Source organism: Eptesicus fuscus, chromosome 15, assembly GCF_027574615.1.
Source record: "Eptesicus fuscus isolate TK198812 chromosome 15, DD_ASM_mEF_20220401, whole genome shotgun sequence".
NCBI classification, from domain to species: domain Eukaryota; kingdom Metazoa; phylum Chordata; class Mammalia; order Chiroptera; family Vespertilionidae; genus Eptesicus; species Eptesicus fuscus.
The window spans coordinates 76221418-76245537 of NC_072487.1; the positions used below are offsets into that span (position 1 = coordinate 76221418).

At 49.9% G+C, this 24120-nt stretch overlaps 1 protein-coding gene and 1 long non-coding RNA gene across 2 annotated transcripts in view; both read right to left on the reverse strand.

Moving 5' to 3' along the window:
- The window catches only part of RAPGEF1 (Rap guanine nucleotide exchange factor 1), a 105324-nt gene that overhangs the window by 65991 nt on the left and 15213 nt on the right, over positions 1-24120 (reverse strand). The window lies entirely within an intron of this gene.
- Positions 18284-22112, reverse strand: LOC129151626 (uncharacterized). The gene is made up of 2 exons (XR_008558264.1): positions 21777-22112; positions 18284-18551 (listed from the first exon to the last, which is right to left on the reverse strand). It is a non-coding gene; the product is annotated as an uncharacterized LOC129151626 (long non-coding RNA).

Below are 24120 nucleotides of genomic sequence, written 5' to 3' on the forward strand. Positions count from 1 at the left end.
GCCAAATGTAAGTTTAAAATATTTTTTAATTAACCCAACTTATCCACAATATTATCATTTCAACATGCAACCAAAGAAAAACTGACAATGAGAAATTGTACTTGTGGTTTTTTTCATACGAAGTCTTCAAATTCTGGCTAAATCTTTCCGGTCAGCACACCTCCCTCGGACTCCCATTCCCACGCTCTGCCGCTCTGGGCCTGGCCCTCAGCGTCCCAGCTGGGGAGGCTGGGACGTAAGACCCCGCCTTGGACTGGGCTGGTCTTACTGCTTCAGGGGGTGCTGCTGAGGTCTTAGAAATGCTCAGCCTCTTCTCAAAAGGGCAGACAGCATGGCCGTGACAGAGAGGGCACCTGCTCACCCTCAGGCTGGGCCTGCGGCCCAGGACCGGGTCCCCCATGCAGGTGCTGCAGGCTCTCACTCTAACCAAGACCTGGCACGGGGACATGCTGGAGGATGGACCGAGGGGATGACACTGGGCGAGCGCCGGAGGTGAGTGCAGAGCAGAGGAGGTTCCAGCAGAAAGCTTCTGACGAGCACAGCTTCCCAGCAAGCCAGCGGAGTGCTCTGGCGGCAGGGACCATGGACACACGTGGTGGCACTGACGTCCTAGCGACTGTGGAGACATGTAGCAAGGAGCGACGCTGACCTCCACACATGGCCCAGGACGGCCCGGGCACTCTCACTGCACCCCCACTTCTGGGGGAAGCGAAACCTCCTCAGTGGTGTGGCTCGAACAAGTGCTTCCTGGGCCTGACCTTCTCACCTGTACAATGGGCACTGTCCCCCCCTCGCTGGGCTGTGGTGAGAATGCAATCCAGGACTCCACAGTCCGGCAGCACAGTGCCCGCACGTCCCCTAAATACCACTGTTTCTGAGAAAACTGCTGTCACTTCGGGGGGACAGTGTTTGTTTAACACACTAATTTAAAAACAGAGATGACTCATTGATTTGAGCACTTTTCTACATGTTATACTTTAGTAAAAAAATAAAAGCATAACCCAATGCTACAAACAGAGGAACAGAGATGAGGAGAAGCTGAATTCTCGGTGACGTTGTCTGGGCTGTTAGATCCAACTGAACCTGAGGGGCAACTGCCTCTCAGCTTTCGGCAACCTCAGAAAGAAAAGGCGTCCCCCAGCAATCCTCTAAGATGCTTCGGCCAGTAACTGACGTACCCTAGAGGGTTTCAACAGAAGCCTCCGCCTCCGGCACACAAACGCTTACATGTGAAGAAAGCACGCAGGTGCCTCCTGGGAGGCACCCCGCCTTCAGAGAGGGCTCTGAATCACCCAGAGTTTTCAGTAGCTCCTGTTTTTACCTAACCCACCAGAAGCCGGGCCCTTGGCGGGAAGTCCACATATTGTCCCTGATCCTTACGCTAACACTGCAGGGAAGTTTCTCATTAACAGGTGACAGATGAGGAAATCAAGTCACAGGGCCCTAACACCACACCCCACCCCACGTATGTGATGTCACACGCACATCATCACAAGACAACTGTGGCCGCACCACGGGCTGTGAGCCACTCCAGGTCGGCCAGCCTGGCCCCCGGGAGGCCGTCTGCCCAGGAAGCCTCTGTCCATTGCCGTTTGGAACTGACCTAGAGATTCTCAAAGCCAGAGATGTCTGCAGGGTTTGCTTCTGGAGGCCAGAGGGGCGGGGGAGGGAGAGGAGTTTATTCTGGGCCAGAGCACATCACATCTCAGGATCCTGGCCGCAGCAGGAAGCGAGTCCGCCCTAACCTTTGTCCTTTAGGTGGAGCTGTTGGGAGCCGCCTCCTTCCCTCAGGAACTGGTATGTTGGGACTGGTGCCAGTTCAGAATTCCAATGCTCCTCAAGGGCCACAAGCATATTCTTCAGCATCATGTCACCAGCAGAGCAGTCCGCGCTGGGGGCAGGCAGCGGTTTACTTGGGGCCAGGCCACCTGTGCTGGTGGCGTGGACGCTGCCGCAGAGCGCGACTCCGTGGCCTCAGCTGCACCCGGCCTCGCTCAGGACCCTGGGAACTCATTATTTGTCAGGCCACCCTCGGGGCTTCCAGAGGAAAAACAACGTTTTCATTTGTCAGTGAGCACACATCCATTTACTTATGTCCCAGGCACCAGGGAGAGGAGCTGGGAGCCACAACCCCAGAAGCATGGGACGCTGCCGAGTGAAGAAAGTGGAGGGACAGGGGCCACCTGCAGTCCCTCCCCCTCCCTAGCACCTCAGGGAAACAGGGTGCAGAGCGCAACTATATGGTGTCTGCCTTCTCTCTCATTCATCCCACAGGTATTTCCACACCAAGCATTTGAAAAGGCTGGGGTCAGAAAGAGGAGACACAGCTCCTCCCTCCAAGGAGCCCCCAAGTTTGTGGGGAGACCGAGTGAGGAGTGCCGGGGTGCAAACAGGCCCAGCGAGATCTCACAGCCCTGCTCAGGAGGACGGCTCCGGGTGCCAGGGTCCTTGAATGGAAGTCCAGGTTGCCCCCCAGGGTGAAGGAAGAGCTGAGCTCACAGGAACAGCTCCAAAGGGGCCAGAGAGGCAGCAGAGTCAGCAAATGGCTGCTCGGGAAATTTCTGAAGACACAGAGGGCTCTGAATTGACCACTTCTCCCAAGGCACCGTTCTGGCCTCCCAGGCGCGGGGCGGGGCGGAGGAGAGGCAGCTGTGCTCTCACCGTTCACTCTGGAACAGGAGAGAAAGGCTGTGTCCCCACCCCCGACCTCAGCCTCAGACGGCACCTCTTCCCTAGCGCAGGCCTCCTCTCCCCCTTCTTTAAGCTGAAGCCTCGCACAGATGCCGTTTATTAGATGTGTTCACAACTTTGATCACCAGGGAGCAAGTCACCGCAAGAGCAGAAGAAAAGACCTCCAGGCCAGGGCTGCTTGTAAAGTGAATCACAGCCTTCTGGAAACGTCCAGAGAGGGGCTCGCTCACAGCACAGCACATCAAAGGCCTCCTGGCTGCGCTAGCGCCTGCGCTAAAAATACTGTCGGTGGCGAAGTCTCAGCACCGTCTCCTGCGAGGGGCGAGGCCAAGTTCATACACTGGTGCTCTCAGCCTGAGAGGTGGGATTATGAATGGAACCAAGACACTATTTTTAAACAGCCTCCAAAACAACAAGTTGCAGAAAAATATATATTCCCGTGCTGGCTGAAGTTGCCAATGTTTGGCTAAAAGCATTGGGAGGAGGAGGTCTGCTGAAGTCAGAGGCCTCCCAGTTCTCACAGGATGTATACCTTTAACAGCCTGTGATTCGTAACAAAAAGGCCTCACAATATATGTTTTTAAAAGTCAGTTCTCAGTGGCCAGGGCTCAAGATTCCCTCTCCTGGACCTTGGACTCAGCCAAATAGCATTCCTCTAACTCCAAATTCTCTCTCTTGTGCGGAACTACGAAAACCCACCCCACCCCACCCCAGTTGCCTTTAGGGGCAACTCCGTTGCTTTACTCTAGAATCTTCGGAGCAGAAAACGTGTGCATTTTTCGAGAAGGAATCTCATTTACCCTTATTCTCCCTCAGCAGTGGTATTCTTTAAGTCTAGAATCGAAGTTCTTTTGAAAGGACCAAACAACTCGGGCCAGTTTGGCTCAGTGGATAGAGCGTCGGCCTGCGGACTGAAGGGTTCCGGGTTTGATTCCTGGTCAGGACACATGCCTGGGTTGCAGGTTCAATCCTCAGTAGGGGACCGGCAGGAGGCAGCTGATCAATGATTCTCTCTCTTCATTGATGTTTCTATCTCTCCCTTCCTCTCTGAAATCAATTAAAATAAGTAAATAAGTAAATAAATAATAAATAAATAAAGGACCAACAGTCCCAAGGAGGCAGCCCCCTTCCTGCCGTCTGTCTGAAGCCTCCACCTCAGCAGGCCAGGGAGGAAGGACTGGCACAGCCGCATGGGAGAGGAAAGCAGCAGAGGCCTGTCCTTCCAGCCAGCCGTCTGGAAGCAGAAGGCACTTTCCTATGGAAACAATGTTAGAAACTTAATGCGGGCCGGGGCCGCCCACACACTGAGTGCAACTTGGCTGAGCTTCTCCCACTAGCCTGACGCTGGGCGTCTGGATCCACAGAAGGTCCATGGTTGAACGGGAATGGAGGCTCTGCCCTCAAGTGGTTTATGAGCTAACAAGGAAGGAAAGCCGTACACCCAGGGCTCCAACACACCATAGAGCGAGTCAAATGCGGAGAAATAAAGGGTTTACCTCCTGAGAGGTCCAGGAAAAGCTCATGAAGGAGGTCCTGGAGCTGTGAGCTGAGCCAGCCTTGCAGGATCCTCTGTGGACAATGCAAAGGGATGGGGTTGAGCTGGGAGAGAAAAGGCAGTCCAGAGAGAGACCTGCTGCGCCGGCACTGGTGCATGGTGGGCAGGTGAGTGTCTACTCCTCCTGCTAACAGTTACTGCAAGTCACAATCCACTAGCAGGTCCCCAAGTCAATTCTGTGGGTTAAACATGAAGCAGAACAGAAAACAACAGAAGGCACTGCAGGTAGTAAGGCTAATCTTGTTTCATGAAACTCACTACAACCAACGTGAACTGCTGCAGACCCTTCTCCCCCACCAGACAAGGAGGAGCTGCTGCAGGCCTAGCGTTGACCCAGGCACTAGGCGCTGGGTGGGCACCTGCCCTGCTCCGAAACTCAGGATCATGCGCCCACAGGAGGGTCATTTCTAAGGGCAGAGGCTATTGCTGGCTTTCACGTTTTTTGACCACAAACCACAGTAAGACATGGATTTCTATTAAAATCGAGTACACAAAGTATATTTAAAAATCTAAAAGATTCAAATTGGATTTCACTTTTTAACCCCCTGTAATGATCTCCTGACCCAATCCTGTGTTACTCCTTCCCTCAGTGGCAGTGAGAGAAGGGGAGGGCTGTGCAGTGGACGGCAGTGTCGACGTGACCGGAGCCGGTCAGCAGGCCATTCCCCACCCGACACGGACCAAGCGCTCAGGGTCCCTGTGGGGGGACCGGCACCTGGCTTTAACTAGTCCTCCAGGTGACGCAGCACTCAGAGACTGGGGGAAGCAGCACATCTGTTAGGAAGCTGGGGAGGGACGGAGTGCAAGTCCAGCAGAGCCCACTGCACACAAAGTGACAGGCAGGTGACTGATAGCAGGGGACGTTTTCATCACAGGCCAGACATTCTGCAGGATAAGCCCCTCCTGATCGGGAGCCGGGTTTGTAAATGCTGTGCGCCCAGAACAGTCCGAGTTATCACAGCCATGGGGCTTGGTGGGGCCAACTCCCCAAAGAGAGAGCGGCCCCTACTGTGGGCCTCTCCCCAGGTACGAGGAAATCTAGAGCTCCATACCTGGTCAAGGAATAACCTCTTCTCCTGCACGAGGTCCCCCTTCTAGGCCTGTAGCCACGCATGGCATGTGGCCCTGATGCATCCTGCTGGCCTGGGCATGGCAGGAGCTCAGAGAAGTAGTAACTGTTTGATGGTGTCCAGGTCCGTGGTCGGCAAACTAAGGCTCGCGAGCCACATGCGGCTCTTTGGCCTTTTGAGTGTGGCTCTTCCACAAAATACCACGGCCTGGGCGAGTCTATTTTGAAGAAGTGGCATTAGAAGAAGTTTAAGTTTAAAAAATTTGGCTCTCAAAAGAAATTTCAATCATTGTCCTGTTGATATTTGGCTCTGCTGACTAATGAGTTTGCCGACCACTGGTCCAGGTGGTAAATGTAAATGTCCCCACGAGGCTCCAGGCTGAAGGTGCCAAAGGACACCCCATCCATTCCCTCGGTCCTCTCCAGAGAAAACAGATGCCTGCAGAGCAGGCTGGCTGTCTGAGGTGTCATGGCACACAGCACTTTCCAAGCCCAATACTCGGAGCCGGGGCTGCAGCAGGGAAGAAAGACCCGGAGAACCCCATCACAAGGGCGATGACAGCTGCGGAAGTGGGGCGTTGGCCAGAACATTCTTAACCAAATCTGGGGAGGGTGGTGAGTGCTTGCAAACCTTGGTCTGGCTCTCCCCAGAGGCAGGCTGAGACCAGGGTGCAAGCCCGAGTAATTTCTGAGGGAGGTGCAGGAAATACTGGTGGAATGGGTAGTGAGATGGAAGGGAGGAGAGGATCGGAGAGGGGTATGCTTTAAACTCATCTTGCAAGGTGGGCGACCACACTTAACTCTGCAGGAAACTGGTTTCAACAGAAGCCTCAAAGGCTGACTGCCGATGGCCAGATTTTCGTTTTCTTTCTGGAGGGCGTTAGAGTGTGGACTGAGGGAAGGTGTTCCTGGCAGAGGGAAGAGCATGCTGGGAAGGCCTGGGCCAGCAGGGTCGTGGTGAATCAGGAGACCAGACAGAGGTCAGTATAGTAAGTAGCCTCAGGGAGTGGCAAGAGCCAAGTAGCACCACGGAGGCCAGGCCGGGAGGTGGGTGCTCCTGGACCAGGAGCCGACAGCTCCTGAGGGTGCTGGGCAGTGCATTTCCAGTGGGGGATGTGCCTGGGGCTCTCGTGCTCTCGTCTCCTGCTGTGAGAGTCCATCAGAAACCTAAGCACGGTGCCCAGCAGGGTGAGAAGCCACCCTGAGGCCATCTTCCTTTCCCCAGAGATTCATTGCCAACGTACTGGTGGTCTTGATGTTCAGACCAAAAAACGATCCCTCCAACCCTGCCTTACAGAAACCACCACAAGGCAAACCCCCATGGGCAGGGAGCACAGGGAGTGAGAATAAAGAGGAGCCTAAGACAGTGTTAGTCAGGGATCACCTATAACCCAACCTATCGCACCTCAAAGTCTCCTTCAAACAGCCCCTAATTTATTAAGCACTCACTCTGCCAGCCCTGCCAGGCAGACATCACTTTAATGGCCATTTTACCGATGAAGAAACTAAAGCTCCTAGAAAATACCTAGGCCTAAAGTCACATAGCAATCGGGAAACAGCCTGAACTCAGCTGCTCATTTGGGCTACGGGCTCACTCTCCTAATCATGACATCAAAGTGTCTTCCTTATGAATGGACGGGAAGTCAAAGAGAAAAGTGTGAGCGGGAAATGCCTACAATAACCTCTTTCTGCCCAATCAGAACAGCTTCTTGCTCCAAGCCTGGCTGCCCAGAGGGATTTCTGCCCTCTCACCCAGAGGAAAGAAAAGGCGAGTGAAAGAGCTGGAACTCCAGGGGTCTATCAAGAGTGCTCTTCCCACCAGCCTGAGCACCTACCACATGGCCTGGGAAGGCCCTGCGCAGGTGCCGCCTCCCCTGCAGACAGTGTCCCCCCCAGCGCAGACGAAGCCTGAGAGCTGCTAACATCTCCAAGGCGGTGGAAAGATTCAGGGATGCAAGTGGAAATAAAGAGAGGACTTTACTTGGCTCCAAACAAACCACTTCCTCTGATGGACTACCAGTTCAGGACCCTTCTGCAGGAGTCACTAAAGCGTCACCGAACCCACCCCCGTCCCCCGGTCCTCTTACTCTGTCCCAAGGTTGTCAGTTACCTGGGACTAAAGCCCCAGAAAGAAACTGGGGCATGTGGTCACCATAGCAGTTTGCCAATTTATAGACAACAGGATACAGCAGGTTCTTCTAATGTTGATGAGATGCCACAGGAATTTAACTCTTGTTGACTTCTGTTAGCCTGTGGTTCAACTGGTTTGTCATACGTTGGTTCACAGAACCTATCTATGACATTAAGTGGAGGACTTAATATACAGACTTCATTTATCCCACAAATACTTACCCAGTGTTTGCTGTGTGCTAGGCATTTGGGGTCACCTGGGGAACAAGCCCAAGTCCACTTTGATAGGCACCTGTGTGCAAGCTGAGGACACGGATGTGCACACAACTGCTCACTAGTGTTTACTGCACTGTGACAGGCACGCGTGTGCAAGCTCTGATCACACGGATGTGCACGCAGCTGCTCGCTGGTGTTTACTGCACTGTGACAGGCACACGTGTGCAAGCTCTGATCACACGGATGTGCACGCAGCTGCTCGCTGGTGTTTACTGCACTGCGACAGGCACACGTGTGCAAGCTCTGATCACACGGATGTGCACGCAGCTGCTCGCTGGTGTTTACTGCACTGCGACAGGCACACGTGTGCAAGCTCTGATCACACGGATGTGCACGCAGCTGCTCGCTGGTGTTTACTGCACTGTGACAGGCACACGTGTGCAAGCTCTGATCACACGGATGTGCACGCAGCTGCTCGCTGGTGTTTACTGGAGCAACAGCAGCACACCTGTGTTTGCCAGCAACTTTCCTCTTTAACCAGGATCTTCCTCCAAAATTGACTGTGCTTTGAAAAATGAGGTATTCTGCATATAAGCAGAGGTACAAGGTGCCAGCAAATACAATGTTACTGTATTCAGTGGTGAAAGGAAAAGATTATGTCTCTCCAACTAAAGTAGGCACAGAACACCAACTGGAAATTTTCTAGGAGGAAAATGTAAAAGAGAAACAGACAACATTTCTTTCCTCCTAAAACTATTTTAGTGACTTGGTGCTCACAAGTCTTGAATGTTATTCCAGGCACAAAGTCAACACCAAGTTACATTTTTAGCAGTCCATTTGCTTCAGGAGGAGGTCAACACAGGAAATGCAAAAGCAAAAACAAAAGCTAAAACGCTCTACCCTCAGAGGAAGAAACGTAACCAAACTACCATAACATTAAAAACAGAACTAAAATTAGCTTCCTGCCCTACCTAAGGGTCCTGCGAACACATCTGCCACCAGCTCTGTCAAGTGAAGGGGGGCAAATGAAAAGCAAAAAGCGAGCGGCAGGAAGGCAAACAAGTGACCCATCTGCCACAGGGCGCAGGGCTTGTCGTTAACCTGAGTGGGTCCGCACCGATCCCACAGATCCACTCCAGGTCAGAACAAAACTCGCCTCAATCAAAATTACATCATGGGCTTGACCCTGTGAGTAGAAGCAGAATGCAGAGTTCACACAGGTCAACAAGCTCTTGTCCACATGAGTAAAACACGCAGCTGGTAATGAACACGGCACACGCACTGCTGCTCCTCCTCAGAAGCAGGGTCAGAGCAAACCACAGACCCGATTTGCAAAGTTTCAAAGCAAATCTTCCCTTCGTGGTAGATATTTATTTAGGCAACACGAAAACGCAGCCAATCAGACAGTTTGAAAGAGAACAGAATCAGAAGCTTGGAACACAACTTAGCCATCGTCATTTGGGTCTAAGTTTCCTAGTAGCAAAGGGAAAAGGTACACGAGATGGGTTCATTCTGACCATCCAAAGAAAATGCATGAACTCAACAGAAAGGGAAACTTTTCCTGGTACAACATTTCAGAAGGAATTTCAAGAAGGATATAAAATGACACTATGAATTGGGTCTTCAATTTTAGTTTTACAAGCTCTACAACATTCCTCAAATAACCATTTAATGTCTGCTCTCTATTTAAAAAAAACAATAGCCCGCTAACTTGGTATCAGGGAAGGCACTTCTTAGGGAATCTAAGCTATTAATACAGCCTGGTGTGTTGTTTTCAGGCGCTCCAACGTAACCCAGAAATAACCCTTAAAGAACTTAATGGAGCCCCAGCTGGTTTGGCTCAGTGGACAGAGCGTCAACCTGGGGACTGAAGGGTCCCGGGTTTGATTCTGGTCAAGGGCGCATGCCTGGGTTGTGGGCTGGATCCCTAGTAAGGGGTGTGCAGGAGGCAGCCAATCAATGATTCTCTCTTATCATTGATGTTTCTCTCTCTCTCTCTCTCTCCTCCCTTCCTCTCTGAAATCAATAAAAATATGTTTTTTAAAAAAAGAACTTAATGAAAATCTGGTTTTCCCCCACCCATTTTTGGCAGAAATGAGATGTCAGTCACGTCAACATCGAGTTCTGAGTCTAATTCAATGTGGTAAAGCACTGATGACTAAGGTCTGACACACGTCCGTGCCCGTGGGGATGTCAGCATCCTGGTCCCGGCAGGGGCTCAGGGGCAGAAGAAACGCCTGGAGGCCAGCCTCCACAGTGAGGGAGGCAAGGACCCGGCAGCCCACTCCCCCTCAGAGAACCGGGCATCCAAGAGCCCAAGGAGTGTTACCACCCCCCAGCTTCATGAGAACTGGCTACGGCCTAGGACAGCAGCGGGACAAAACAGGGCAGCGGGCAGACAGACCAAAATGTCAGCGATGCAGCACTGGAGGCCTGTGGTGCACAAGAGCGCCATCGCCACCACGCCGCGGCCCGGCCACGATGGGGAACTCCTTACTGACAGATGGGCATGCGGGCCATGCAGGAAGTGTGGGTCGTGAAGTCTCTAGAAGCCAATCTCCGGGGAAGCCAGGCTCCAGGGGGGTCGGCTGGAAGGAAGGGAACTAGGTGGGATGTTTTCTTGGGCTGCAGCTCTACGGTAACCAAGCAGGGACAGGGCTGTGGGTCACCTGCGGTCAAGCCGGCTCCACCACGATCTGGTTCTGAAAACTTGGACAATTAATTCAACATCTCTTTAGCAAAATGGAGAAAAGAACAGCACCCGCCACAAAGGGCTGCTGTGAGTAATAAGGGAGAGAACATGCATTTACCTGAGAATTCAGCTTTTTTACACAGTAACCACATCAGACAGGGACCCTCCCTCTGCCAGCCTCTCGGCTTAGGCTCAAAATAAGCCGGAGCGACATGATCAGCAGCCCCTCTGCCCAGGGGGTGACGCAGGGCATGCAAACAGCAGCCCAAGCCAAGCCTCCCCCCTCAGAGGAAAGACCCCCCGGACCTCCTCCGCGTGAAGCTGGTGAAGCGGGGAAATGCACGCACACACACATTTCTGCATTTGTATGCTGCACACACACATTTTTCCTGAGCCACTGGAGGCTAGGTTTCATACATTACAGCATGTTCCCTGAGCACTTGGTGAGCAGTTCCTAAGAATAGGGAGACTGTTGACATCACCGCAGAACAGTTATCAACTTCATTAAATTTAACACTGACATGTGCTTTTATCTAAACTACCAGTCCTATTCCAATTCTGTCAAGTGAACTGACAATTTAAGGTCAGTTTTTCCATGCTTTTTAAATTGATTTCAGAGAGAGGGAAAGAGAGGGAGAGAGAGATAGAAACATCAATGATGAGAATGAATCAGCTGCCTCCTGCACACCCCTCACTGGGGATCCACAACCCAGGCATGTGCCCTGACTGGGAATCAAACCCTGACCTCCTGGTTCATGGGACGATGCTCAACCAACTGAGCCACGACAGCCCGGCTAAAGGACACTTCTTCAGGCAAAAAACCCTCCTGCAGATTCCCAGGGTAGCATGGACTTTGTAATGGCAACGATGAACCAGTGAAAACTGGTGTAACCTCCCGTGATTTGTATTAGTTTTCTACTGCTGGGTAACAAACGCTGCACTTTTATTCTTTGCAGTCCCTGCGGGTCAGGGTCCAGGCTCAGCTCCAAGGAGCTGCACCAAGGTGTTGGCAGGGCTGAGGTCGCGTGTGGAGGCTTGACCAGGGGAGGCCAGAATTCATGTCCTTGCAGCCATGAGGTGAAGGGCCCTGGCATGTGGCTGACTGTAGGCTGGAGGCTGCCCGCGGCCGCTTGACATGCGGAGCCTCTTACTTGTCCAAAGCTAGCGAGACAGTCTCATGTAACAACTCCCAAGCAGCGCTGAGAGAGCCCACCACCTCCGCCATGTTCTACTGGTTAGCAGTGAGTCAAGGGCCTATCCACACTCAAGGGCTAGACAAAGGTGTGAGCATCAGGAGACAGTCTGCTGCCACATGCTCACAGCTCCTATACAGCTATCAAATCAAACCAATTTACAGTTCAATGCAAATAAAAGGCAACTCCCGGACATCCTGGTGAACAACACTGATTGAACATATGGACAGTGGTTTCCTGAGACCACATCACGTTACAATGTCAGCGCGGCGTGGAGAGCGGCAGGATGGTGTTCTGGGTTCAAGATGCTCAAATGCGTGTCAAATGTCATTCTTAGCACTTTTCTCTGCTGAAATCACTGCGACATCGTTTGGCTTTCAGGTGGTGAAAAGCACTGTCCACATGGTATGTCATCAGCCTACGACGGAAGTAAGCGCACATGCCAGACGACGCACATGCCAGACGTCACGAACCTGATGGATTCGGTTAGGGACAGGGAGGAGCAGGGCAGACAGGGGGAGGGGAAGGGAAGGGAGGACGGCTATTCTAGGCAAATCGCTGTCCCTGTCCCTTCCTGAGCAGATGGCCCAGGTGAAAGGAGGCAGCAGAGGTGAGATGCCACCTCCTCAGCTCTTTCATGCCTCCGTGGTGTGAATGTCTCACTTCACTAACAAGATTCCACTGTTTAAAGATAACAGTTTTCTTTTTACAACAAGGGCCTAAACAGACAGCCAGTCCCTGTGCTTCCTCTGAAGCAGGTCAGCGAGCTTTTCTTAAGGGAAGAGTCAGCACCTGCAGCTCTGTGGGTCCACGCTGTTAAACTGCTCAACTTTGCCCGTCAGCGGGGAAGCGCAAAGCCGGTATGTGCATGGTGGGCAAGGCTGGGTTCAAATAAAACTTTATGTACGAACACAAGGAGCCGAGTGGGTGGCTGGCAGACGCTGCTGTAAGAAACAGCATTCTGTTCAATGCTGGAAGGAGAAGGGACTTCGTTGGTCTCCAATAAGGATTTTCAAGGTTTCTTCTGAGCACACACAACTGCTGCCATCTACTTTTATTCAAACCCAACCCCTGCGCCCACATAAAATACAACTCCACTACACAACCAGGCATCAACACAGAGTGCCAAATCAGCCCTCAAGTCAAAGTGAAGTCGCCACCAGACAGTCTAGAATATGCTCGCTCCTCCATCACAGCTCTGATCTTTCATATAGCTACATGAGTGTAATCAGGTGTTCACCTGGGGGCTAATTTGGTTTCTGCCTTTCTCCACTAAGGAGGGTTATAGGAGAGAATGAAGCTTAAGACCCTAAGTCCATGGACTGTAATAAATTAAACCCTCCAACTGTCCGCTGGCATTTCCACAAGAACGTAACAGGCTCTTGGAAGTGAACTCTCGATCTGCCCCTACAGTCGTCCCCATCGGAGCTGATGGCGACTCCATCCTTATAGTTAGAAAATCAGGCCAAAACCTTGCAGTCATCCTTGACTGCTCTTTTCTGCTACAACCCTCGTCCAAGCAGTCAGAGAATCCTTCCCTCCCAGCTCGCTGGGAGCCTGAGCCGGGGACTTTAAGGAAGGGCAAGGCTCCTGGGCTCCTTAAAGCAAAGTAATGCTTGATTTACCTGAATTACTCGCCTGCTCCCTCTATACAGACAGCTTGAAAAAACATTCTCACGGTAGTCTCTGCTTGCCACCCAGGCATCGTCTTTTCTGAGACTGTGACATCAGCACCCACACTGACCACCTCTCCAGCTGCTTCCCTAAGGAGCCAGCGGGGGCAGCTGCTGGAGCCCTGCTGCCAACGGGTTCTGACACGGCCAGGATGGGGGCGGAGAAACGCTGAGGCTCTTGCACCCAACTCCAGGGCTGGGCTGTCAGATCACAGAGGTCAGGGCCCAGGGCACACTGCTGACACAGAGATGAGCCCTTGCAGCTGAGCACAGACACAGGGACCCCAGCATAAACTGCCACCGCTCAAGCACGAACTAAATAAAATAGCTGCTGTTCTAAGTCCCCAAACACTGGGGTGATTTGTTCGCACTCACTGACGGCTAGAGCTACTCAACAACAAGTGGCTATTGTAATTACCACTTTCCTCTTGTCTGGTAATTCTCCCAGCCATCAACGTTTCCTTTTCTACTGCATCATTCCCATTAGCATCCAATCACGCCATTATTCCTCCCTTTTAAAAGCCTTCCCTGACCCCACTACCTTTAACCACCACCTCCTTGTCGTTGCTCCCTCTTGCAGCAAAGCTCCTCACAGACTCAATCCTATGGTCAAGCCTCAGTCCTCGTGTGCCTTGGCTCAAGTCAGCATCACCTGTCACCTTCGCTCCCTCCTGCTCCTAACTTCCTGCACTTGCCTCCTAGGGCACCAGTCCCCTGCTTTTCCTCCTACCTTACGGGAGGGTCGCTCACCTCTCCGCCTCCTTGTGCGGGAGTGTCCTGGGCTCAGGCTCGGCCCCTTCTGTTCTCTAACTCACTTTCTTTGTAATCTCGTCCAGCCTCACGTGTCAACGTCTCAAAAAACCTGACTTCTCTGAACGCCCGATTCTTATGTCTGACTGCCTACTGGCCGCCTCCTTCCCGCTCTCTGCTAGACACCACAAACCCAGTCTGCACCCAACACGACTCCTGATCTTCCCATGCTGCTCCACTGGCACCCTGCTTGTTAGAGCAGGCAGCCGCTCAGGCCAGAACCTCTCAGTCATTCCTGACCCTCTCTCCTCCCACACCCCACACGCAACCCTTCAGCAAACCCCACTGCTCTCCCTTCAAACCCCTGACAGTTACCTGCAGGGTTCTACACGATCTGCTACTCCTTGACCTTTTTCTTTTTTAAAATATACTCTTAAAATATACATATTTTTTATTGATTTCAGAGAGGAAGGGAGAGGGAGAGAGAGATGGAAACATCAATGATGAGAGAGAATCATTGATCGGCTGCCTCCTGCATGCCCCACACTATGGGATCAAGCCCACAACCCAGGAAACCCTCCTGGTTCATAGGGCAACGCTCAACCACTGAGCCACATTGGCCAGGCATCCCTAACCTCACTTCTTATCTGTAGCCCTGAGTCTACTCCACTCCAGACACACTGGCCTCGTGGTCTTCCTACAAGCGGGAGCTCCCACCGCAGGCCCTCGACCCAGCCAGTCCTTCTAGAGTGCTCTTGCTCAGACAGCTGCAGCACCTCCTCCAACTTCTCATCACTGGCACCTCCTTCCCACCTCCCCCAGCCTGGGACCGCCTAGCTCCTTCCCCGCCTTCTTCTCTATATGAAGCCTGTCACCCAACAGACTTTATATTCACTTGTTTATATGCACACAGTAAACTTAGGAGGGCAGGATGTCTTAATTTTTCATCAGGTGTCCCCCTGTGCCTCGAACAGTGCCTGACATACGACCCATTCAACAAATATTTCTTGAATGAATGAGCACACATCTATCAATAAATGAATGACTGTAGAGTTCTTAGTAGTGTCCCATTTAATGTAAAGGAAGACTATTTACGGCCTCTACATTCAATAGCACCAGGGTCTTCAAGCCCCTCATCATCTATTTTCTCATCATGTACCGATAAGAACTATGCTTAGAGACAAAGACCCGATGGGCATGCGGTGCCTAGAAACCAGAAGGCTCAGCTGAGCAATCCCAATGATAAAAAGGAGGCAGCTGGACGATGATATGTAAGTCCTCCTCTGGCCTGAAAATGTGAAGATATTTTTGGTAGCTGATGAGTCACGTGCTTCTGAGTTCCAGAGTAACAATGACAGCAGAGAGCACCTGAGCTAAGAAGACCTCGTAGAGCAGGGGTTGGCAAACCTCCGCCCACAGCCTAAACACCTCCAGCCTCCTGGTAGTTTGTGCAGGCTGCTTGTTTGTAGCCTGGCAAGCAAAGAACCGTTTTCACATTTTTAAGTGGTTTCATTTTAGCTGGTTATACAAGCACCTACATGATAGTCTTCATTTTGCCTCTTGATCCTGCAAAACCTACCGTATTCACTGTCTGGCCCTTTAAGAAGTTCACCCACTCAACACGGATGAACCATCCTGGGGCAAATTCCTCAACTGTGGCCCACAAGGTCCCCAGAAACAGTCATCTGGGTATTTCAGAAGTGACTTCCGAAATCAAGTGCCCTAAAAGCTATCGACAAAAGGTAACTATAAAGTGACCACTGGCCATTGTTATTATCTTAAATAATGTGACACCGTCTATGCAGCTGGAAAAGAAACAGCCAAACTTGGAAATGTGTTTTATGCATGTTCCCAGGGTAAAGCATATCCTAAAGCCAATGGTGAGCACAGATATTGTTCTAAATTTGGAAATATCTGATGACAAAGTGACGTTTCCTTCCCTTTTCTTACCCACACCCAAAACAACACCCCACGCTTCTCATGAGAAAAATTCCTTCACATTTATGGTTTCCATTTCCTACATCTGATCTTTCACTTAAGAAAAACACCAACTATGGAAGCCCTCAAGGTACAGCAGATCTCTTAGCACCACGCCTGGCATACAGTGAGCTTTCATCATATTGCAGTATTACAGACCAATCTATTAGTACTGTATAACTATTACATATATTATTGTGTCATTATATACTGTGTATTTGACAGCTGTATATAAAATATGTATATAGTGTACTAAACATTTATTCTATAATGCAAATATAGACCTATAAAATATATAATCATAACACATACAATATGCTGTATGTTTTGTATTAATATTATATACCTCATTTTTAAAATGTTTTTATTGATTTTAGAGAGAGAGAAGGGGAGGGAGAGAGAGAAACACTGATGTGAAAGAGAAACATCAACCGGTTGCCTCCCGCATACACCCCAACTAAGGATCGAACTCGCAACCTGGGTATGTGCCCTGACCAGGAATCAAACCAGTGACCTTTCGGTGCACGGGACGATGCTCAACCGAGCCACCAGCCCAGTGCCATATTACATTCCTCATTAATTACTATTATTTTACTGTCCTGCCCAGGAGACACAGACTAGCAGCGGGACTTTAGACAAGTTGCTTTACTTCTCTAAGCCTCACTTTCTTCATTGGTAAAACTAAGGGATCATTTTGGAACCTGTTTACCATGCCTTTCTAGCTCAAGACTATGATTCCGTCAGCATGTCACATAACCTTCGCTTTGAACACCTCTCCTACCCCGAACCCTCTTCATGGTCACTTCCAAACATGGCCCCGCACCTCACCAATGAAGAGGCGCAGGCATCGTCTTCGGTCGTGGCATTTATTCTAACACCCTGATGCTCTGCAGTTGTCTATTTAAACCACCCTCTTAAGCTGTTTAACAGCAGGATATCTATTTTAATAACAACGACTTGGTGCCCCGTCCTGTACAAGAAGCTGGGGAAAATGGTAAGGAACCAGCCCTCAAGAGAAGTGGCAAAGAGGAAGAGTGGGGTCATTAGTCACACTGGGTCATCAGTCACACTGCCTAACGTAAGCATCACGCTAACAGTGCTAATAACACGTCTGGGCTCACTCTGTCCCCTCATGTGAGAAAATTAAAGTACTTAATAATCATTGCTCCCTGGGAGGCAGAAGACAAAAGTTGTGATGGTAAACGGTATCTTCAAGTAAAGTCTCACCTCTTTTCTATGAAACACAGCACTTGATGAGATTGAACCAAGTCCAATGCAAAGGACTGTGTGTGTGTGTGCATGTGTGTGTGTGTGTGTGTTGATTCTGAAACAAAAATAGATTCCTAGCACTGATAATGGCGTTTGAACTTCCCATGCCCTTTCTCTGAGCCCCATGCCATCAAGTAACTCACCACTATAGAATTAATAAATACAGTTTAAGTTTTACAAGAGAATCTGTTTCAAAATGATAATACTCAATGCTGATGTGGTTATGGCTAACTGATATGTTTAACCATCACTCATGAAAATGTCCTGGGAACTTGTCCTAAGGAATCATCCAGTGGAATCACAAATATCTATAATAATAAAAGCATAATAGGCTAATTAGACCGGACAGCCAAACGACCTTCCGGACGTCCTTCTGGATGACCTTCAGAAGGACGGGGCTGCGTGAATCAGGCCTCTAGTATATGAGTAAAGCTATGCATTGTTGCCTTCCCTACAACAGCAAATAGGGGAAATAGTTCCAATATCCAGCAGCAGGTGGGTGACGTAATACGTATGGAACACCAGCATGAGGGTTGTTACAGCCTTCACAGTAGCTATGAAGACCACACAGAGGCACGAAATCAAAGAAACGATTTGCACATGATACAGCGACATGAAACATGCATACATGTGCAATGCTCTGGAGACGGTGAACACCCACAGCTAACACTTCTGCTCACTCGGTTTTAGGTTCTTTAGATTCAGACACTCAACATGCATTTTCTTCTTTGCATTTTGTCCATATTTTCAAAATATTTCTTTAATGTAACATTTTTACAACTAAAAAAAAAAATGCAATTTCTCTGTATTTAACCTAAGAATAACAACAATAATAAACCCTTACTGAGCACTCACTTCGTGCCGGGCACTGTTTTAAGCACTTTATGCCACCCCATGAGGCACTACATGCAGATGAGGAAACTAAGGCCCAGAAGTGAAGTAACCGGCCCAAGACGAGCCAACTAGAACACAGAGGAGCAAGGATTCAACCCCGGCCAGCCAGGCTCCAGGGGCATGTTCTTCACCTCTATGTAACTATGGGAAAAACAACATTTCACACCACTGTACTCAGAATGGGAAAACGGACTGTCCTGGTTAGTTTAATATTTTAGCTCACGAGGAACAGTTCAATTATGTCTGATCCTGTAATAACCGTTTTCAAAGAAATTCACCATAAAAAGCCCCCGTGACCATGGTGCTCAACAGAATGATGCCTTCTGCAGGTCTGAACATCTGGGGAGCACGCAGGTATTAGTGGCAGTGGCCACAGCTGCTGGGCACGGATTCACAGTCTGCAGAGACACCTCTGAGATCATCTGGCATGTGTTCCCTTCCACTGAGAGAAGGAAACAGCGTTAATGAAATGCACACTGCTAGTTGGGATGCATGATACGAGTTACTATTAATCACTGAGTGCTTACTGAATGTTAAAGGCTATGACCCCTTTACATGAATGATCTCATTTAATTCTTGCAAGGGTGCTTTGAGGGATGTGTTATTATTAATCTTAAGCAGAGACCAAGACACGGCTAGAAAGCCGCGCACGCTCTGGAGTGCTGCCTGAGAGGTGGATACCAGACACCACCATGGCCCATAGCAATGGATAAAGACCAGAAACTAGCTGGTGGGGGGGCCAGCTTCAGCTTTGGCCAGAAAAGCCTTCATATTAATTACCTGGCACACAGGCGCCCAGCAGCCCCAGAGGCTTCCTCACCACCGAGCCTGCAGAGGCAAGTCTAAACACCGTTGCCGACTGGAATCCAACCCGTCATAAAACTGCCCCTATAGCACCGGGTCCCAGGAGCACGTGGAAATCCTTCAAATCCTTGCCTCTCGACAGTCCACCCCACCCCTCCCCCACCTCGCCCAGCCAAGCTCCTTCCCAGCATTGCAGACCCATCAGCTCGGCCTGGGAAAGGCACTTTGCATAGTCAGCTCTTCCACTGAGGGTGTTAATTTGGTTAGCTCACACCCAACTGTGTACAAACATGCAAATCACTAGCATTTCCATTTAACAGGCTGGTATGGCCCGGAGCTGCTGGGATTTCTGAAGGAGATAACAATTCAATTTGCAATTACTGCTGCAATTTTTAATTCCCAAGGAAATTCTTTGCCCTTGTTGTAGTCCCCAAAGCCAAAATGACCACTGTAAGCAACTTTCAAATTATTTCTGAAAGAGAGAGAGAGAGATTGAGAGAGAGAGAGAGAGATTGAGAGAGATTGAGAGATTGAGAGATTGAGAGAGAGAGAGAGAGAGAGAGAGATTGAGAGAGAGAGAGAGAGATTGAGAGAGATTGAGAGAGAGAGAGAGATTGAGAGAGTGTGTCTTCTGAGGCGTCTGGGTCAATGAGTCATAGGGCCACTGAACAGAAGGCAGGGCAGCCTGGCCGTCCCAGCTTCCCGGAGCAAATGCACATGAGGACGTGCTCAGCTCACCGTTCACTTGCCCCTAAAGCAGGCTGACACCATGCTGCAGGCCCTGGGGCTGTCAGCATCCGCTGAGATTCACAACCTCGTGGAGCGTAGACTGAGGAATATGTACTCAGGGTCAGGGTCAGGGTCAGGGTCAGGGTGGTGCCTATGATTAATTAAATCTGGCTTCCAAATATTGCTTTAAAATCAAATTTCTAAAACATAAACAACCCTTAGAGACAGCAACAAACAGATAAACTTTGAAGGACACACCCCTGTTACTGTGGGTCCCTGGCAGGGCTTGATGGACTTTGGCTGGGAGACAAAGTGCCGTCCAGAGTCTGACCTGCGCAAACAAACCCCGACACTGGCAGAGGCATGCTCCTGGCATCGGGACCACGAAGACTTAGAAATCGGGGCAACGAGCTGCTCTTCTCACCCCCCCCCCCCCCCCCGCCCCCGCCGTCACTGTGGAGCCTGAAATCGCCACTATCAACAGCGGCCCTACAACTGCTCTCGTTAAAATTACGGAATGCAACTCAACATCATAACAACAAAAACCACAAAGCTTTCTTTAATTCTGTCTGTAAATCCATCTTCTGCAACGGAAATGTTAAGATGTTTTCACTCCGAGACATTTTCTGAGGAAAACCAGAGGTAATCTAACAGTAAGTAAATACATTAAGCGCCTGTTACAAAGGGGTGCTCTGGCGCTACCGGATCAAGGCCAGGGCTGTTGTGGCAGCCGGAGCACCAGCCCACGTGGTGCTGACGGAGCGTGCGCACACGACCCCCTCAGTGACGACGCCCCTTCTCCTGAAGGGTGCTGCCATGCTGTCCTAGCCAGCAACTGGTTTTTGGTTTTTGTTTTAAAGTAAAATACATTTAAAAATATATAACAAACCTCTTAGACCCATTAACCTGGATTCTAACACTTGCTAAACTTATCCCATGTTGCTTATCTGTAAGTATGTGTGTATGTATGTATTCATTCACGACCTGAATCATTTTAGAATAAAATTATAGACAGCATAACCCTTCACTCCTAAACACGTCAGCATGACTGTCCACAAAAGAACCTTCTCCTACACGACTCGTTACCATTATTGTGCATCATAAGATCAGCAACGGTTCCAAACATCATCTACTACCCGGTTCACAGTCAAAGTTCCTGAACCTCCCCAATGTGTTATCACTGCTCTAGCCAAACCAGGATCCGATCAAGGGCCACTAGAAATACCTCTGTCAGCGTACCTGGATGGACAAAGAATGGGAAGTCAGAGGGGCCGAAACTTATCAATTAGCCTCCCATCTACTTTTCCCTTAAAAAAATGACCCATACCCTGACCTCAGAAGACCATATTCACAAACCCAGCGTTTCCTTCAGTTTATCTTCCCTACATCCGCACACATCCGCACAGTAGCAAGCAAACGGTCTTGCTGCAGGTCAAGTGCTGGCTCTGGGTTTTTTGTTTTTCTGTGTGTCAAGTGGAGGTAAAGAGCCAGAGCTTGAAGTCCCGAGGGAACCATCCGGACAGTCTGACCTGCCTGCTGGGTCTGCCCGCGGCCGCTGGTCTGCTGGTTAACAACAGTGAACACGGGCCGCGGGTGCCCTGGGACACACAACTGCCCCGGGACACGCTGCACGGCCCGCGGCTCCAGGGGCACCAAGTGTTGCTCTGTGCCCCGCTGGCTCCCTCCACCTCAAAACTAAGACAGACCCCAGAGACAGAGGCGGTGTTACTAGATGCCGCTGACCCACATCATGGGTGGCCGGGCTGGGTAAATGAGATTCTTTTACAGAAGGTACTTTGAATCCTTAAAGAAAGGGTCTATATATCTAAAGCTATTAATAACATTCCCTACAGCAAACTCACAAAAGAGTCAAACTCCTGAATATAAAAATATTTACATAGAATATTTTTTTAATCTAAAAGTTTTTAACCAACAGACAGGTGCTACACTGCGCCATGTGATCGTATTGAGACACGAGCCATTTTATTCCTTAGAAATACCTGTTAATTTTCTTTAACCTATGCTGAGCTGAAGGTACTTCCCCAGGCAGGTTAGCTCTGATTTTGGGTCAAAATATTCCCACCGAAGGCTGCCACCTTCCTTCCTCCTGGAGACGGAGCCCAGGGCTTCTTACCTTGTTTCCAGGGACACAGCTGGCTGCCGTGCAGGGGCCCCTGTTTCTCAACAGCGTTGCCCATTCTAACGCCAGAAGATCACAGAGCCCTTCAAGCCCAGATGTCTTTGCTGAACACCCAGCAGCACCGAGTCAGCAGCGGAAAGCGGGCTGATTCATCTCTGCGACATCTCAACCCTTACAAGGAAAACCTGAATTTTATTCTGGAAGGTCCTCGCTTCCTGCCTTTCCAACCCCTCTACTTCCAGGGAGGAAATCAGAAGAAAAGGCTCGTTGCACCCATCGGTGGGCCTCAGTAATGGTCTATATTAAGCAGCTCTTTCTTTGGCCTTCCTTTGACACTATTACTCATGGGCACAGCGGCCGCCTCAGAGAATGAACTGCATTTTCAAACACTTTCAATACCGCTTTTCTTGAGTGGGGCATCAGGTGATCAAAAAGATGGAAGTTAAAAATGGACCAGTTCTGGGAGTGCCACGGGGAGAAACGCTGTCACACAGAGCCTCAGGTCACGCCTTCTGTGGAAGGTTCTCACTCAGGCCAGGGTGCATCACAGGGAGTTCCACAGAGAAGGCAAACTGATTCATTAGTGCCGTTTCCAAGGGAAAACAAACAAACACCAACATGCAAGCTACACCCGTTTCCAAAGAAGAAAAGACCACAGAGGACAGACTCAGCGAAGAGTTTGTAATCTCAAGCTCTAACCTCCCACTCCAGTTGGGACATAATTTTTCTAGAGGAAGTATTGCACCGCTATATTTTGAACAGGTTTCTTGGGACAAAAGAAGGGCATAAAATCATATCCTTTTTTGGTAAAAAAAAAAAAAGACAATGTCAAGGTAGATGGAGAGATTTCATTGATTTCAATCTCAGAGTTTATGGTCAGAAAAGCTCTTAAAGAATGCCCTGGAGCACACAGCAGGTAAGCCCGGAGCCAACCACCTGGTTCAAATCCCAGCTCTGCCACTGGTTTTACCAACTGAGCATAGCAGTCTCAGTTTCCTCATCTGTTAAATGGGCATAATTCCAGTCTCGCCTCCTATTATGAGATCCAACAAAAGAAAATGTGTATGAAGTGCTTAGCATGCTGCCTGACACTGAGGAATCCTTCGGTAAATATGTATCGTCAACATTTGTATAATCTTAGACTGTGAAACTATATTAGCTCAGATGGCAGACTTCTGGCTTCCATCAATTCAGCCACCAGCAAACAATCAAAGGGAATTTCATTCTATTGGGGTTGGGTGGTATAATATTGGAGCTAATTATAGACCTAGAATAAAACTTCGGGACAGTATTTCCCCAAAGACCCACAGGACCCAGAGACTGAGTGTAAGAGGCACTGAACAGGCTCGGGATACATGTGACACGCATGCCTGTGCTCGGAGTGCTGCCACAGCTCCTAGGTGCCCGGCGGGTCCCCAGGGAGAGAGAAATCATCCTGACAGCATGAACATGAATGAAGCCCAATCCAAACCTCTGCGTGCACTTCAGGGTCTCATCTTTTGATCTACGATCTAGAAACCACATTTCAAGACCACAGCCTCTGATTCCGAACTTGGAAAAGCAAGTAGCAGCACAGGTCTATTCCACTCCTCCAGTGATGGGGCAGGAGAGAGCAGCACGTAAGGACCACTGCCAGCTGCCCGTCCCTCACACTGCACCGCCCAGCTCTCCTCCAATCAAACTGCAAACACCAACCGGAAAAGATCAAGGGCCCGAAGTCCCACCACACCAGAGGGGGCCACTGGAACACAACAGCTGGTAAAACACCCAATTTCAACTCACCCTCACCCCACCCCCACCATTAATCACCCACCCTTTCCATACATTGGAAGATTTCAGTTTCCTTCTAAATACCATAACAATTTTCCTTAAGCAAGTTTTCAACCCGGTATGACAGCTGACCTCATTTCTTCCACGAGACATGAAGTTCAATACATTTGTAAAAGCACAACAGATCAAAAAGGCTCTACTTAGAAACCTGCATCTTAATGTCTCCTTTCACCTAAAGAAAGTTTTAATTACAAACATTTGGCAAACGACTTACCAAATGCTCTGAACACATGCCGCCCACACTAGCAGAATATCTGCACACAGTAGGTGCTTAATAGCTGCTGAACAAACAGATGGGTGGACTAAGGGATAAGCAAATGAACAGATGAGAATTCTCTCTCTCTCTCTCTCTCTCTCTCTCTCTCTCTCTCTCTCTCACACACACACACACACACACACACACACACACACTCTGACTGCCCCTACCCCCAAGAACGGGGTAACCAGACTTTCTAATTCATAAAGAAACTCTCCTCCCTGCAAGAGCCAGGAGTGGGACCTGTTTCCT